The following is a 17641-nucleotide window of genomic DNA, read 5'->3' as shown; positions in this document are numbered from 1 at the left end:
TATCAGATACTGAATTTAAGTAAGCAGGTTACTTGGTTGTGTAGCCCCATGCCATGATTCCTATTCTTTGTACATATGTCACTAAAGCGCTTTGAAGCGGTACCCTTGCACATTTCTGCATTATACAACTCCAATATTAATTTGCACCTTAAGGATTTTGGGTAGGCAAATATCATGCTCAGCCACTTCTGCTTTAGCATTGCTAATGTTACCCTATAAGCAGAGAGCAAAATTGCAATGTCATCTACTTGGTCTACAAGGGAATATAGGTATGGAATATGCGTGGTGCAACTCATACAAAGCATTAGGGCAATGAATATTCAAACGAGCTCCATTGCTTTTCACACAACCTGCCTGTTTTCTAGAGTTCTATTGGGCATAGACCTTAACAAATGCAATGGTCATTCATTCTTTGATATACAAAAATGGTTTCAATGAGCACATGTATAACCCTCCCCAACAACATTAGTGGATGGTGCAAGCAAACTGGTTTGCACTGCAAAATAATTGTCTGTATGCACGTTCAAGACATTTTCTTAAACTGCCCATTATATTATGGTGAGGTTTTAAATATGTTTTGCTTTCAAAGTATTGTGGATATGCAGTGTTTTACGGTTACATTCCAAATCCTTTTACAAAGCTCAATTAACTAGTATTGGAGGCCAGTACAGGATCTGGGGTGAGGAGTGAAGGGCACAGGGGAGCACTCCTGGGGTGTGAAGAACAAATTAGCAACTTTAAAAAAAACAATTTAAATGTTTGGGCAGTACAGTACTGTGAAGGGAATGTGTGGTTTATTTGCATTAAATGATGCAATAACAGTCTAGGAAACTGCACTTTTTGTTTCTCTCTACGCTCAGCTGCTCAGGTCTTGGCAACGTAATCACGTTTTCTGTATTTAGTGCCTCCTGCATCCTCAGGCATCTTGTTTAACTGTTAATGTATTGCAGAAGATGGGCCCCTAGTCATAGGACAAGGCAACCCTTCTTTTGTTCCTCTGAGCATTGCTGGTTTTAATTCAAAAGGCACATTGATGTGATTTTCTTCAAAGGGACTCCATAAAAACGTCAGTGAGGTTCTTTATGAATTTCACCTGGGTCCGGTGAGAAAGGGTGAGGAAAGCAACCACAGGCTATATTGTGCACCCAGTCATTTCACTTCTTTTTTTAAATGTATTTATAATGTACTAGTCAAAGATATGACTTTTCACATGTAATAAAATACATATCCATATATATAAAACAAAGTCGGTTTTGTTTGTGGGTTTGTAAATGGCATTGATCTTGGGGACGTAACTCCTCATGAACAGTGAGGTGTGGCGTCCTGTAGTCATCGATAGGTCATCCCATTCTCGAAATAATGAACTTTTTAAAATGTTTTTGTATTACGCTTTGTGGTGTTCCACACGCCATCTACAGGTCATGTGTTGAACTGATCTTGAGTTTTTTAGAAGAGAGTGAGTGTGTCTTTCTTTTCATTGATTTCTTTTGCAATAAACTCGATACATGTTAATTTCACTAATTAATTGAACACCAAATTTGTATTTACCTCTGAATTAAATTCTCACATGAATATCATATTTGTATGCTTACCCTGATTATTTGCAGTGTGTGTTTAGCAGCGACTATGGCCACCACTGCTAACAACACTGCAAAGAATCAGAGTAAGCATACAAATATCATATTCATATGAGAATTTTAATCGGAGATAAATGAAAATGTGGTGTTCAATTAATTTGTGAAATTAACATGTATCTCGTTTTTCCTTTGTGGCAAATGACAATATTTGTTCATCTTTTTCAGTGGAATATGAAAAAAAATGGAGAATGGCCATCCCAGGCAAAGCCAGGTGCTTAAGCTAGTATACCTAATATAAAGGGAAAAAAGCAACATACCTAAATCCTATACATATAATTATAACCTTTTTAAGTGTCAACATTTTCAGTACTACCATGGTTAGAAAGGTTTTGTGTCCTTAGGATAACCGTTCCCAATATTCACCCACCTACTGTTACTTACAAAATGATTGAAGTATAAGACTCTCTGGGCCTCATTACGAGTATGGAGGTAGCCATGCCGCTTTTATCGGCATGGCTACTCCCATACCAGGTACTGGGTCCGGGTTCCGCAAAAGGGGACTTACCGGGCCATTCTGACATTGGAGGGCCCGGTAAATCCCTTTCGTGGTACCCGGACCCGGTACATCCCCATTCCCATTTGAGCCTCCATAGGGCTCAATGGGAATGGGGAGGATGCGAACAACGGGCCCGTTAATGAGGGGCCCATTGTTAGCATCCTGGTCTGCTAGCGGGTCCCGCTAAGGACGCCTGGTTTTACCAGATGTCCTTAGCGGGACCCGCGAGCAGACCTCGTAATGAGCCGGTAGAGGGTTAACGGCACCGGCAGCTCTACCAGAGCCGTTAACCCTCTACCGCCTATGTTGTAATGAGACCCTCTGATCTTGTAGCGTAGGGCATGTTAACAAGATATGTTTCAGAGTTTGTTTCACTGTTTCTCCACAGAAAGAACACTGACCGTCATAACTGTGCCCCTTCATTCGTACTTCCATACTCTCACCAGTTGGTAACAAATTTAGGCAGAAATTCAGAAATTGACCATATCAATAGGTGGTTGTGAATCTTTGTAAGTAACTGGACAATGAAGTATGTAGATGATAACTTTACATCGTCTTTATTGTATTTATCCAGTCTGTCCTCATAATGGCCAAATTCACGCACCCTGGGTTGTCAATGAAATCATTCACAGAACAAGACCAATCCTCCAAAATTGAAGAGACAACTCCACTTAATTCCCCTTCCAGCAAAGCAGTTCTAATATTCTGATACAAGGACTTTTGGAGCAGAATCAACATCTGTCTATAAAGTGATAGCAGCCTCCAATCTAGGCTCGCCCTCAGTAAAATTAAACCAAATTTAAAACAGAGGCTCGCCATAGGTATAGAGGGATTTATCACCATATTTTAGTCTCCCCTCCAGTCACACCCCATCCAAATCCCATGCTTGAGTCTCCATGTCCATTTCATGCAATATGGTTTGAATTATTTTGACTTTATAGAAGTTAATACGTGGGACAATGGAGAATGGACAATATCTGCCAAGAAGTCTTTTGATTTGGCAAATGAACTGATCGCGCTTTGAAACACATTGTGTATAGGCGCTATATAAATAAACTATCATATCATATCAATATGTCCCTCTAAATGAGCCAGAACACAACCAATATTTGGGTAGGATGTCATTTCAAAATCCAAATAAGTAACTTTTGTCAGGGCAATCTCTACATTATTGAGGTAACACTTAAAACCAATACTCCTTTTTACTGATCTTATCAAGCAGATTATAGTCAATTTTGATGGATTAATCGATAAATCGTTCTTGACGGGATATTCATTAAATGCATTCAACCAATGCAGGATCCTACTTAAAACCTGGTAAAGATGCCCCTATCCCAAACCCACTTTTCCAACCCTTGCAGAACTGCCGCTGCAAATAACTTGCTATCTGCATCCAGAAGGGCTATCGGGTGATAGTTGACTGAATCTGCCCGATCACATTTCTTATAGATAGGTACAATTATCTCAGTTTTCCAAGTTAAAGGAAACTTCCTATTCTGGATAATACTATTAATTAGTACCAATAAGATTCTTGCCCAGGTATCAATCTCTGACTTAAGAATAATATTAGTAAGACCATTTGGTCCCGCTGCTCGAGAGGTGGATGATTCTGAAACAATAAAAGCAATATCCCTAGAGGTAAGCTTTAGCTTCCAGGGTACATGGTCTGCCCATAGCCTAACCTCCTCAGGTGGATTTGTTCACATCCAGTTCCAGCAGAAGTGTGAGCTGTTCTGCTTCAGGGAATTTCCCCCAAGAGGGGCACTGGGGAATGCCTTTGTGGTAGACTCAAACGTACCTCTAATTTATTCATTCTGCCATTTCCAGTCACACTTCATACTTCATATTTTCAGGAGGTTAAGGAGGTTCGCATTATTCTGGTTCTGACCACAAGGATCTGACGTTCTTGAATTTGTAACTGTGCAAGGACAAATTCAAGATGGTAACTATGGCTCAGATATTCCAAGCCCTTAATCTGCCTGCAGGACTGGTTGATGTTACTGGATCTTCAGGATGCCTATTTGCGTGTGGCGATCCATCTCAAGAATAGGAAGTACCTGAGATGTGTGGTTGGCTCCTGCCACTACCAAATCAGAGAACTGCTGTTCAGTCTTTCTCCATCACCCAGGCTCTTCCCTAAGCTGCTGGCAGTGGACGTTATTTGCCTGAAGAGGGGCAGCATTTATGTCTTCTCCTAGCTGGACGACTGCCATAGCCAGGTTTGCTCTCCAGACCAAGTGTCGGCACATCTGTACAAACCTTTCAGCCTGTTGTACAGCTTGATATTCTCCCTGAATTTCAAGAAGTGTCAGATTTCGCCATCTCAGTCCCTCCATTTTATCAGGGTGTTCTTGGAAGCTTGCCTGGGCAGGGATATCCTGCCAGAGGATTGAGTGGCAAACATTTTCCAAATGGTCATGTCCTCCAATCTCGGTAATGTTTATGAGCATCGGCCTTCTGTGCTTGTTAGATCTCCAGGCCTCCAGAATTCTTTTTTTTTTCTTTTTAAAAAAAAACGTTATTTCTTATTTTCAACAAGAAAGAAACATATCAAGTACAAAGCAAATGTTACTAGGCCAGCAGGCTATCATCCTGGTAACAACATAAACCTGAATCAAAGACTACAATAAACAATAACCTCGAAATACATATTAACCCCAACACATTTAATAACACAGCCATGAGAGGAGGCCTGACATTCCCAACATAACAGACAACACAAAAGAAGAGAACATAACAACACAAGCACCCTCCCCCCCAAAATGTATCCATGAGAGGTGATGCAAACCCATTCTATTACACAATTCCGATCAAGATGGTTTACCCATAAAAATCATTTAAATTCCCCCATTGTTCATCATAACGTGCTTCTTTGCATTGCTTATAAAACATAGACTTCTCATATTTAGATAGAACTTGCACATCTAAAATCCAATCCTCTACTGTTGGTTTCTTCCTTGTCTTCCAGACCTTTAATATCTGTTTAGTAGCTACTAACAAAACTTTGGTAATCCAACATGATGTTACCCCATCATATTTGCAACCATTCCTTGGTAATTGCAGAATGATTGGCAACGGATTCTGTGGATAGGTGATGCCCCAAACCTGGTCAATCCTATCAACCACATCCCTCCAGAAATGTGTCACTCTTTCACAACTCCACAACATATGAAGCAAACTACCCCTCTCTTTCTCACAACCCCAATAACTGTCACCATCCACCATTCCTAAAGCGTACATACGGGCCGGGGTCCAATAGGTCCTACTCAATATTCTGCTTTAGCTTTAACCGAAACTCTCCAGACCCTTTCCCATTCATCTTGTGTCAGTTCTCTACCCAGCTCATCTGTCCATGACAACCTCAATTTTTCCCATGAGTTCAACCACTGTACATCTGTTTGCATAATTCTCAAAATATTTGACACCTTTTGTGATCCACAGGCCAATATTTTGAGGACTTCAGGTTCCCGTGAGAGTGATGCATCCATCATCCGACTCCTTGCAGATATTAAATCCACCAATTAATTTTACCTTCGTAACTCTCTATTATGCAGTCCACATTTCTCCACTAGTCCCTCAAAGGAAACCACCCCTTCATTGCTCCAAACATCACCAACCTTTAAAATACCTCTACTAACTCAACTTCTCCAATTTAACTTTCTATTATCAATCTGTAGACAAGGATTATGCCAAAGTGAGGCCTCTTCATAAACAAATAATCCTTGCCCACTTCCCACTACCAGTGACGCCAATGCGTCTTTTGTAGCGAAAACTGTCCCAGGTAATGTTCCAAATGAATACAGACACTTAATGTCATACGGCAAAAACGTACGCATTTCAATTTGAACCTACCAAGGCATCTGGCTTGGATCCCCAATAAAATAGCTAGACATATTTTTCAATTAAAAACCGTTACTATAATTCTTAAAACCTCCATCTTTGACGCTGCGGACCATAATATACTGTGGAATTTTGGCTCTTTTCCCCTCCCCCCATAAAAAGTCCTGGAATAATCTATCCGTTGAAGTACTTTCTTTGTAAAATGTAAGGGCAACGACTGAATAATATACAGGACTTTTGGTAATAAAAGCATCTTAATTGCATTAATTTTAGCCCATATGGACACTATGGGCCTCATTACACGGTAGGCGGTAGTACCTTGGTCCATGCCGGTAAAATACCGGCACCGCCTTGGTGGAAAGGGGAATTACTGCCCTATTCCAAGGTTGGCGGGGCGGTAATTCCCCCTTCCCCCATTGCCCTTCCCCATTCCCATTTCTGCCCCATAGGGCATAATGGGAATGGGGAAGGTGCTAATTACGGTACCGCAAATTGCGGTACCGTAATTAGCACCCTGGTCCCTTTGCGGGTTCGTTTTTTAACACCTGCTAAAAGCAGGCGTTAAAGTACCAACCCGCAAAGGGACCTCGTAATAAGGCGGTAAGGGTTAACGGTCACCGGTACCCTTACCGGTGACCGTTAACCCTTACCGCCTAACGTGTAATGAGGCCCTAAGTCTCAAGAGGGGTGAGGGTGACTGAAAGAACTCAATGAGCACACAAAGCAAGGACCCTTTTGCAATGGCGCAGACGGGCTAAAAAACGGTGGTGTGGAAGGTTGCCCAGAGCAATTGCCAGTGGTTTAGATTCATTCGAAACCTTCCATCCATCACTTTTGTGGTCAGTTTGTTTCTCCTTGTGAGAGAGGGTATGCTTGCTCGCTGCGCCACAGGGAACCAGGCTGCACCTCACTGAGGAGGTCCAACAAGGCCGAAACATGTCTGGGGTTGCTTGGTTTTCTGTGCAGAGGGGACCTGGCCTAGCAGTTCGGGTTGGGCTGGTACCTTCGGTGGCGGCAGCTGCTGACTGATTTGCACATGGCTGGTCCCCTTTTGCAATGGCGAAGACGGGCTAAAAAATGGTGGTGTGGAAGGTTGGCCAGAGCAATTGCCAGTGGTTTAGATTCATTCGAAACCTTCCACCCATCACTTTTGTGGTCCAAATGAATACAGACACTTAATGTCATACGGCAAAAACGTACGCATTTCAATTTGAACCCACCAAGGCATCTGGCTTGGATCCCCAATAAAATAGCTAGACATCTTTTTCAATTAAAAACTGTTACTATAATTCTTAAAACCTCCATCTTTGATGCTGTGAACCATAATATACTGTTGAATTTTGGCTCTTGTCCCCTCCCCCCATGAAAAGTCCTGGAATAATCTATCTATCCGTCAAAGTACTTTCTTTGTAAAATGTAAGGGCAATGACTGAATAATATACAGGACTTTTGGTAATAAAAGCATCTTAATCGCATTAATTTTAGCCCATATGGACAATGGGCCTCATTACACGGATGGCGGTAAGGGTTTACCGGTACCGGTAAGGGCACCGGTACCAGTAAACCCTGACCGCCTTACTACGAGATCCCTTTGCGGGTTGGTACTTTAACGCCTGCTGTTTAGAAGGCGTTAAAAACCAACCCGCAAAGGGACCAGGGTGCTAATTACGGTACCGCAATTTGCGGCACCGTAATTAGCGCCTTCCCCATTCCCATAGAGCCCTATGGGGCAAAAATGGGAATGGGGAAGGGCAATGGGGGAAAGGGGAATTACCGCCCCGGCAACCTTGGAATAGGGCGGTAATTCCCCTTTCCTCCAAGGCGGTGCCGGTATTTTACCGGCATGGACCAAGGTGCTAATAGCACCTTGGTCCTCCGCCTACCATGTAATAAGGCCCAATATGTGTTAAGAAGGATTTCTGAACTCTGACCTGGAGGGGCAGAGGTTCAGAAGGCCAGCCTAGTTTCTTGGAACAGGGTAACCTCTGGACAAGCCAGACCAATCAGGGTAGCTATGGCAGGCGGTCAAGACTAAGGGTCTCATTACACGGAAGGCAGTAAACCAAGGTGCTAATAGCACCTTGGTCCATGCCGGTAAATTACCGGTACCACCATGGAGGAAAGGGGAATAACCGCCCTATTCCAAGGTTGGCAGGGCGATAATTCCCCCTTCTTCCATTGCCCTTCCCCATTCCCATTTTTGCCCCATAGGGCATAATGGGAATGGGGAAGGTGCTTATTACGCTACCGGAAATTGCGGTACCGTAATTAGCACCCTGGTCCCTTTGCAGATTCGTTTTTTAACGCCTGCTAAAAGCAGGCGTTAAAGTGCCAACCCGCAAAGGGACCTCGTAATAAGGCGGTAAGGGTTAACGGTCACCGGTGCCCTTACCGGTGACCGTTAACCCTTACCGCCTACCGTGTAATGAGGCCCTAAGTCTCAAGAGGGGTGAAGGTGACTGAAAGACCTCAATGAGCACACAAAGCAAGGACACTTACAAATTATTCCAGACAGGTGTTATATTAAAAATATAGACACATTTATTACAAGGCCTTTGTAACATAGACCATAGCAAAGAATCACAGTAATACTAAAGTAAGCCAACACATCACAATCAACACAATATATATACAAGACCAGAGGGGTCTAACGGATTAAAAAGCACGAAATATGTAGACCGCCTAGATGTGGAGGAAAACAGGCAGTGCAAGTAATATTTAGACCCAGTTCAACATCAAAAATACACCTAACTAAGAGGCAGTCCAAGCCCTACGAAGAGAGGAGCCTTATGCTCAATAGTACATGCGCGCACTTGTGCCAATGGACAAAATAGGGTCTCTTCAAGGGTCTCTTGCAGCTCAGGAAGGTGGATAATGAGATGAAGAACACGTTCCCACTATTCAAGCAGGACCTGCACTTGAGGGCAGAGGCAGATGGAGAGTGCGGGATGGAGTCGCTATTTTGCAATCAGGGGCCACTTTGTGCGTAAAAATGGGCTCCTATGCTAGGGGCCACCAGTTGGGGTAAGGACTACTCACTGGTCCCCGACGCAGGCAGACCCAGACTTCGCCAGTACAGTCCACTTCGCTGGCAGGTTCGAATGCGACAATCAGGACGTCTCGAGACTGTGTAGTTTCCGAGATACAGCGAGGATTCCCAGACGGGACAGTGGCAATTTCTCCGCTCGGGGTGGAGGAATCAGCCCAATTCCACTGCAGCAGGCTTCAGGGTAAAGGGGGACACAAATGCAGCGAACTTGTACAGGTTGTTGCCACAGCAGGGCAACACGGTAACCGCGATTACTCCGGTCCGGGCGCACCCGTCTCACTTCAGACCCAGGAATGCCAAGTGTACGAAATTCGGTGTGATGGTGCCGTGGACACAGAGCTAGCAGTATGCCAAGTTTCGAGGGCCTCCTCGAAACAGCGGCGGTAACAGAGCAAACGTCCCGTGTAAGCTGGTCAGCCCACTGGTTGGCCCAGGGACACTTCCGAAGAGGCTTACTTGCAGGGTTTGTTGAGGGTGCCGAGAATAGTTGATCCCACTATCCCAATGGGTCGAAGCATCTTCGCAGACCTTCTAGGACGATCAGATGCAGAGGGGTCCCCCAGGACGACAGCGGGCGCAGGGCGCCAAACCTTCCAGCGGGTCACCAGCGGTTCCTCGACTCGGCTTCTTGTTGCAGGATACTTGGCTCCTTATCCTTTGCTTGTGTGAACTTAGGAGATCGACATGGTAGTGGTGTTTCCAGCCTCCTCTTATCCAAAGTTCCCTTTGCGCGAAAAACGGAGAGGACCCAATGGGAGATCTGCTCACAAACACTCACTCCATACGTGGACCAATCACGGACCACAGTGGTCTCAGGCATTCAGGACTCTCCAGACTCTCTGGCACCCAGGATGTGTATTGGGAACAGACATCTCAGCCCACATCCTGGAGGCACACACACAAGGCATGCAGAAGCCTGTGAAAGCATTGGGTTTCGCGGGAAAGTGCATGACCAAATAAGGACTGACCCGGGTCGGCTTCACCTGGGCAAGATGGCCAAAGGACAGGAAAAAGAACCTTGTGGCATGGCCATTTTGTAGCCAGGCCACCGATTCGTGCCAAGTGCGGTAAGCACGTTTTACATGGTAAGAACGGGTTAAAAAATACAGCAAAACGATAGCTGCCACCAGTCCTGTCCATGACACATCTGCACAGTTCATAAAAAGTCCAGCAAGAGTTTCTAGGGCCTTTGGAATGACTAGAGACCCAAAGGTGCTGGAAAGTAAGTTACATTGCACACTTGTTACATGTTGCACAAAAGCTGCAACATGAGGAAAGGACTAAGGGAAACAAAGTCTCCCAGTACTGACTGTCTTAAGGGCATGTCAGTTTCTCCATAAAAAGTGAGCAAAAGCCCAGAGGAGTGCAGCTGAGGGCTGCAATTCTTTGGCAAAGTTTAGATCAGGGTGTAAAACAGCAGCAAAAAGTTTGGGGGTTGATATATGGAGGGAAAATTACATACAATTATGAAATCTTCCCTAACAATATGAAATGCCCCCTTTTCCTAATGTCTTTTCGGATGACCTTTACGGTTCTATCTACATTATAATCGACTATCTTTTTCATGTTGCGAACAAAGTGACTACCTAAGTATTTTACGCTTACATTCTCCCATCTACAATTCCAGCCTAACAATTGCCCCTGCCTTGGCGAGTCCCTTACCGGAAATACTTCTGTTTTCCCCTAATTGATCCGGTAACCTGATAACTTCCCCACTTCTTCAAAAACACCTTTCAACAATTGACCCCCCTCTGCAGGATTACTCAAAGTAACTACTACATCATCCGCATAAGCTAAAACCTTAATTTCTCCATCCCCCACACACAAACCCCTAATCTCCCTATGTTGCCGAATATATGCTAACAAAAGCGCTAATACCAGATTAAGTAACAAGGGGGAAAAGGGACAACCTTGCCGTGTGCCCCTAAACAGTAGAAACGATCCTGAAAATCCATCATTCACCCATACCTTAGCTGTTATCTCAGTTTGCAAAGCTTTAATAGCCTTAATAAACAAAGGTTCAAATCCCATTTCTGACGGTGTATGGTGTAAGAACTTGCCTTCTCAGCATCTAAAAAGACAAGCAAAGCATCTTTGATCTCTGAATCAGGAAAACTCAGTGGGCCTCATTACGACTTTGGCGGCAGCCATGCCCTTAGGCTGCCACCAAAACCAGGTCCGGGTTCCCTGAATGGGGATTTACCGGGCCATTCCGAGTTTGGAGGGCCCGGTAATTCCTCCTTCAGGGAACCGAGTCTCAGACCTTCCCCATTCCCATTGAGCCCCAACAGGGCTCAATGGGAATGGGTGCAGGGAGCTAACAACGGGCCGATCACGACCGGCCTGTTGTTAGCTCCCTGGTCCCCTCGCGGGACCCGGTAAGGACGCCTGGTTGTACCAGGCGTCCTTACCGAGTCCCGCGAGGGAACCTCGTAATCTTGCGGAATGGGTTTAACGGGTCCGCGCCCATTAGCGGCACCCATTAACCCATTTCGCAAAGGTTGTAATGAGGCCCAATATATCTAATAACGTTCTAACATTGTCATACCCATAACGCTGTTTCATAAACCCAGGCTGAGCTTGTTCTATTAATCCTCTCATATACTTAGTCAGCCTAACCTTTAGGACCTTAGTAAAAATCTTAATGTCAACATTGAGCAAGGAAATTGGCCTATAGTTGCAGCACTTAGTTGCATCCTTCCCTGGTTTCGGAATCACAGTAATTATAGCTTCCCTCATTGTTGCACACAACTTCCCTTCCTCCAGAATATATTTATACAAATTACACAGTATAGACGCCAACACCTCATCAAACTCCTGATAAAATTCTACTGTTAGACCGTCCATCCCCGAGGACTACCCCTTGTCAGTTCCCCAATCGCCCATAGGACCTCCAAGACAGTAAACAGACTTTCCATAAAATTCCTACCTTCCGCAGAGATGATGGGAAGAGTAATTTTCCCAAAAAAACTATTCAATTCATCTGCCTGTGGGACAACGTCCTCAGTATACAAGTCTGCATAGAATAAACGAAAATATTCACTAATGTCATCCTTTTTGACCAGCACATCTCCATGATCGTTTACAATTTTCTGGATATACAGCCTTTTCGAATAACTCTTTAATCTATTAGCTAATACCTTGCCACCACGATCTCCTCCTTCCCAATATTTCTGCCTCATATAATATAATCCCTTTTCAACCTGCGAATTCAACTCACATTTCAGATTTCCATTGACACTCTACCGCCGTCGACTGTGCGCAGATGGGCTGAGGCGGAATACGAGTTGCTCCGTGACGTATTCGAGCAGGGTAGCTTTGTTGAGTGGCCCGACCTGCCGCTGCCCTTGAGGGGTGGTCCGAGCGCATGGCTTCAGTATTCAGCTGTACGTAAAACCTTTAAAAGAAACTACCCCATGTTTCCAGCAATGCCACCGGATGATCCCGCTATCAAAGAACTGACTTCCCCCACACCTACCAGAGGGAAAATATCTAGGCTATACACAATGATGCAATCCAGAACCACTCCGAAATTCACAGGGCTAAGGCGGGCGTGGGAGGAGGACCTCGGGGTGGAGGTGACTGACGAGCGCTGGGCTCACATGTGTGCCCGCATACACCAGGTGTCTTTCAATTCCCGTTTCAAATTGATTCAACTAAAGGTGTTGCACAGGTTTCATTATACCCCCAGCAGGTTGCATCGTATGCTTAGTGATCACTCCCCAAGATGCCCCAGATGTGGGCAGGATGGCGCCGACTATATGCACATGATCTGGGCCTGCCCCCGCCTCTCCCAATTTTGGGAGACGGTGTTCACAACCGTTCCTGCTATACTGGATCAATCTATCGACCCCTCCCCAATGAAGGGCCTATTCCATGACTTTCCAGGGCTACCCCGAAATTTCAAGAAACTGGCCGGCCTTTGCATGCTCCTTGCGGTACGAGCCATTCTGCTTTGTTGGCTTCGCCCCGCATCCCCCACGCATGCGCAATGGCTCAGAGCTCTCACATGGGCCTCAGACACTGAGGAAGCGTGGTCCTGCCTACAACCAGCCCACTCGAGACCTAGGGATGTCTGGATCCAGTTTCGCTCCTATATGTCAGATTTAAATGTGACACCTGATACAACTTCCCCAACTACTACACCCACTCATGCGGGTGGTCTATCCTGAGCTGAGGGCACTCTTATACTGCGTTCGCACTGTATGCGTCCTTGATGGAGAATGTTAATACTAGATGCACTGACTGTATGCCTGTACGGTTTTAACTGTCCCTACCTTGTGCTTACCTTGTGGATTGTTCGCCTGTGTTCTGCTACCATGCTGTTTAATAAAAAAAGGTTAAAAAAAAAAGATTTCCTTTGACACTTGCTATCTTAACTCTAATATTCTCATCATTTGTCAGCACATAGTTCCTTTGCAGACTCCCTAGTTCCTAGACCCTTTAGTATAGTATCCCCTATCCGTCGCACCCTAGCAGCCCAGTTCATTTGTTGCCCCCTTATAGATGCCTTGAAGGAGTCCCACACTACCATACTGTCTGCTGACCCATTATTCTCCTGAAAGTAATGAGGTATGAATATGTTTAAGGATTTTAAAACATCTTCATTTTTCAACACAAAAGGCTTCAACCTCCATCTGTAAAGTCCTCTTCACTCTGTAATGAAGGACAACCTTGTTGTCACCATAGAATGGTCCGAACGATGCCGCTCTCCTTTTCTCACTTCTAGAACGGTCTCAACTAGTTTATCTGATATTAGTATATAGTCAAGCCTAGAATATGAATTATGCACTGGTGAGAAAAATGAGAATTCTCTATCCCTCCAATGTAGGCTCCTCCAAATATCAACCAGGTCAAATATTTCCATAAATTCTCGAAACTCTTTACTAGATTTCTGTCCCGTGAAACTACATGTCGAAGACCTATCCATGTTAGGATCTATTACACAATTGATATCACCCCCTAGGATGATCGACTCCCCTCTCATGTCTTGCAACATATCTTTCAGTGTAACAAAAAACTTCTCCCCTCCCTCACATGGACCATATATAGACCCAATAGTTAACATTTTGCCCTCGTATTTCAAGTAAATCAGGATAATACGCCCCTCATTATCCATACTCACTTTGTCAATACTTCCATTGAAACCTTTCCTCAACAGGACCCCTGCACCTCTAGAATTTGATGTGTAGCAATTCAGAAATACCCTTGTATATTTAGCATTGGTCAATAGGTTCCCAGTACCATCCATTAAGTGCGTTTCTTGCAAGAGAGCCACTTCAACTTTTTCTTGCCAAAGTTTAGACCTTACCTTCTTCCTTTTCCTCTGGCAATTTAACCCCTTCACATTCCAGGTACACCGAAAATTGATTAATCCCAATTTTAAACCAATTTCGTGCATTTGAACTCCTTTCAAGTAACCACCAGTATTCATTCATCCCTATAACGCATCCAGTCTCTGTGAAACTTAAATACAAGTACTCCCTCCTCACACATTTATACAACAAAAGACAACATATAAACATAAACCATGAACATAAATTGAACGAAGTCCAATGTTCCATGGACTTTAACAAATTATCATTATATATACAACTCAACCCATTCCTAACCATCTCCCAGAGTCCTATACCCATTATATTTTTGCATTTCTTCCTCTAAACATCGCCTAATCTATAACAAAATCCCTAACTAAGCAATAGCAAGTATACTACATGTTCAATACAACCTACCCTTCACTGATAATTAGAGCAAACCTGAACATTCCCAATGTACTCTAACCATGCAATACCTCACCTAAACCAACCCAACCTTCCCTCCCCTCTATTCCCCTCAAACCCAGTATTCCGTTCTAACCAGAAATAAACAGTCTGAGCCCACAATCCCATCCACACCAACCCTATAGAAATCTTAAATGTATCTACTAATAATAAACACAACTTTCATCAACTAATACTCTAAACCCCTGTCACTGGATTAAAACCCCCAATAATGACCAGTAGCCTGCACATGTATATCTGTGTATAACTGCAATTCCCAGAAACCATATACTACCGATTTGAAGAAGTCTGCAATTATTATAACAGACTTCATTCATATATCAAAACGTGGCAGGACCAGCTTATCTGGTTCTGACCTCCTATCAAACTAATAATTGACTTCTAATTCACTATGAACGTGTTCCCCCTTACTCCAGATGCCCCGCAGTCATAATGATGATGAAAAGGCTTGACATTGAGCCTCAATACACGGTAGGCGGTAAGGGTTAACAGTCACTGGTAAGGGTACCGGTGACCGTTAATCCTTACCGCCTTATTATGAGGTCCCTTTGCGGGTTGGTACTTTAACGCCTGCTTTTAGCAGGTGTTAAAAAACGAACCCGCAAAGGGACCAGGGTGCTAATTACGGTACCGCAATTTGCGGTACCGTAATTAGCACCTTCCCCATTCCCATTATGCCCTATGGGGCAGAAATGGGAATGGGGAAGGGCAATGGGGGAAGGCGGAATTACCGCCCCGCCAACCTTGGAATAGGGCGGTAATTCCCCTTTCCACCAAGGCGGTGCCGGTATTTTACCGGCATGGACCAAGGTGCTACCGCCTACCGTGTAATGAGGCCCATAGTGTCCATATGGGCTAAAATTAATGCAATTAAGATGCTTTTATTACCAAAAGTCCTGTATATTATTCAGTCGTTGCCCTTACATTTTACAAAGAAAGTACTTCAACGGATAGATTATTCCAGGACTTTTTATGGGGGGAGGGGAAAAGAGCCAAAATTCCACAGTATATTATGGTCCGCAGCGTCAAAGATGGAGGTTTTAAGAATTATAGTAACGGTTTTTAATTGAAAAATATGTCTGGCTATTTTATTGGGGATCCAAGCCAGATGCCTTGGTAGGTTCAAATTGAAATGCGTACGTTTTTGCCGTATGACATTAAGTGTCTATATTCATTTGGAACATTACCTGGGACAGTTTTCGCTACAAAAGACGCATTGGCGTCACTGGTAGTGGGAAGTGGGCAAGGATTATTTGTTTATGAAGAGGCCTCACTTTGGCATAATCCTTGTCTACAGATTGATAATAGAAAGTTAAATTGGAGAAGTTGAGTTAGTAGAGGTATTTTAAAGGTTGGTGATGTTTGGAGCAATGAAGGGGTGGTTTCCTTTGAGGGACTAGTGGAGAAATGTGGACTGCATAATAGAGAGTTACGAAGGTAAAATTAATTGGTGGATTTAATATCTGCAAGGAGTCGGATGATGGATGCATCACTCTCACGGGAACCTGAAGTCCTCAAAATATTGGCCAGTGGATCACAAAAGGTGTCAAATATTTTGAGAATTATGCAAACAGATGTACAGTGGTTGAACTCATGGGAAAAATTGAGGTTGTCATGGACAGATGAGCTGGGTAGAGAACTGACACAAGATGAATGGGAAAGGGTCTGGAGAGTTTTGGTTAAAGCTAAAGCAGAATATTGAGTAGGACCTATTGGACCCCGGCCCGTATGTACGCTTTAGGAATGGTGGATGGTGACAGTTATTGGGGTTGTGAGAAAGAGAGGGGTAGTTTGCTTCATATGTTGTGGAGTTGTGAAAGAGTGACACATTTCTGGAGGGATGTGGTTGATAGGATTGACCAGGTTTGGGGCATCACCTATCCACAGAATCCGTTGCCAATCATTCTGCAATTACCAAGGAATGGTTGCAAATATGATGGGGTAACATCATGTTGGATTACCAAAGTTTTGTTAGTAGCTACTAAACAGATATTAAAGGTCTGGAAGACAAGGAAGAAACCAACAGTAGAGGATTGGATTTTAGATGTGCAAGTTCTATCTAAATATGAGAAGTCTATGTTTTATAAGCAATGCAAAGAAGCACGTTATGATGAACAATGGGGGAATTTAAATGATTTTTATGGGTAAACCATCTTGATCGGAATTGTGTAATAGAATGGGTTTGCATCACCTCTCATGGATACGTTTTGGGGGGGAGGGTGCTTGTGTTGTTATGTTCTCTTCTTTTGTATTGTCTGTTATGTTGGGAATGTCAGGCCTCCTCTCATGGCTGTGTTATTAAATGTGTTGGGGTTAATATGTATTTCGAGGTTATTGTTTATTGTATTCTTTGATTCAGGTTTATGTTGTTACCAGGATGATAGCCTGCTGGCCTAGTAACATTTGCTTTGTACTTGATATGTTTCTTTCTTGTTGAAAATAAGAAATAACGTTTTTTTTTTAAAAGAAAAAAAAAAGAATTCTGGAGGCCTGGAGATCTAACAAGCACAGAAGGCCGATGCTCATAAACATTACCGAGATTGGAGGACATGACCATTTGGAAAATGTTTGCCACTCAATCCTCTGGCAGGATATCCCTGCCCAGGCAAGCGTCCAAGAACACCCTGATAAAATGGAGGGACTGAGATGGCGAAATCTGACACTTCTTGAAAATCAGGGAGAATAGGCGTTAAAAAACGAACCTGCAAAAGGACCAGGGTGCTAATTACGGTACCGCAATTTCCGGTACCGTAATTAGCACCTTCCCCATTCCCATTATGCCCTATGGGGCAAAAATGGGAATGGGGAAGGGCAAAGGAGGAAGGGGGAATTACCGCCC

The 17641-nt window shown here is 43.9% G+C and overlaps 1 protein-coding gene across 1 annotated transcript in view; it reads left to right on the top strand.

The window, feature by feature from the left end:
- The window catches only part of NEK10 (NIMA related kinase 10), a 2768076-nt gene that overhangs the window by 1627956 nt on the left and 1122479 nt on the right, over positions 1 to 17641 (top strand). The gene's annotated exons all lie outside the window — the stretch shown is intronic.

This window comes from Ambystoma mexicanum, chromosome 2q (genome assembly GCF_040938575.1).
Source record: "Ambystoma mexicanum isolate Mex_15411 chromosome 2q, UKY_AmexF1_1, whole genome shotgun sequence".
In the NCBI taxonomy this organism is placed as follows: Eukaryota; Metazoa; Chordata; class Amphibia; order Caudata; family Ambystomatidae; genus Ambystoma; species Ambystoma mexicanum.
Note: the sequence above shows the minus strand (reverse complement) of the source record. Positions and strands in the feature narration are given on the sequence as shown.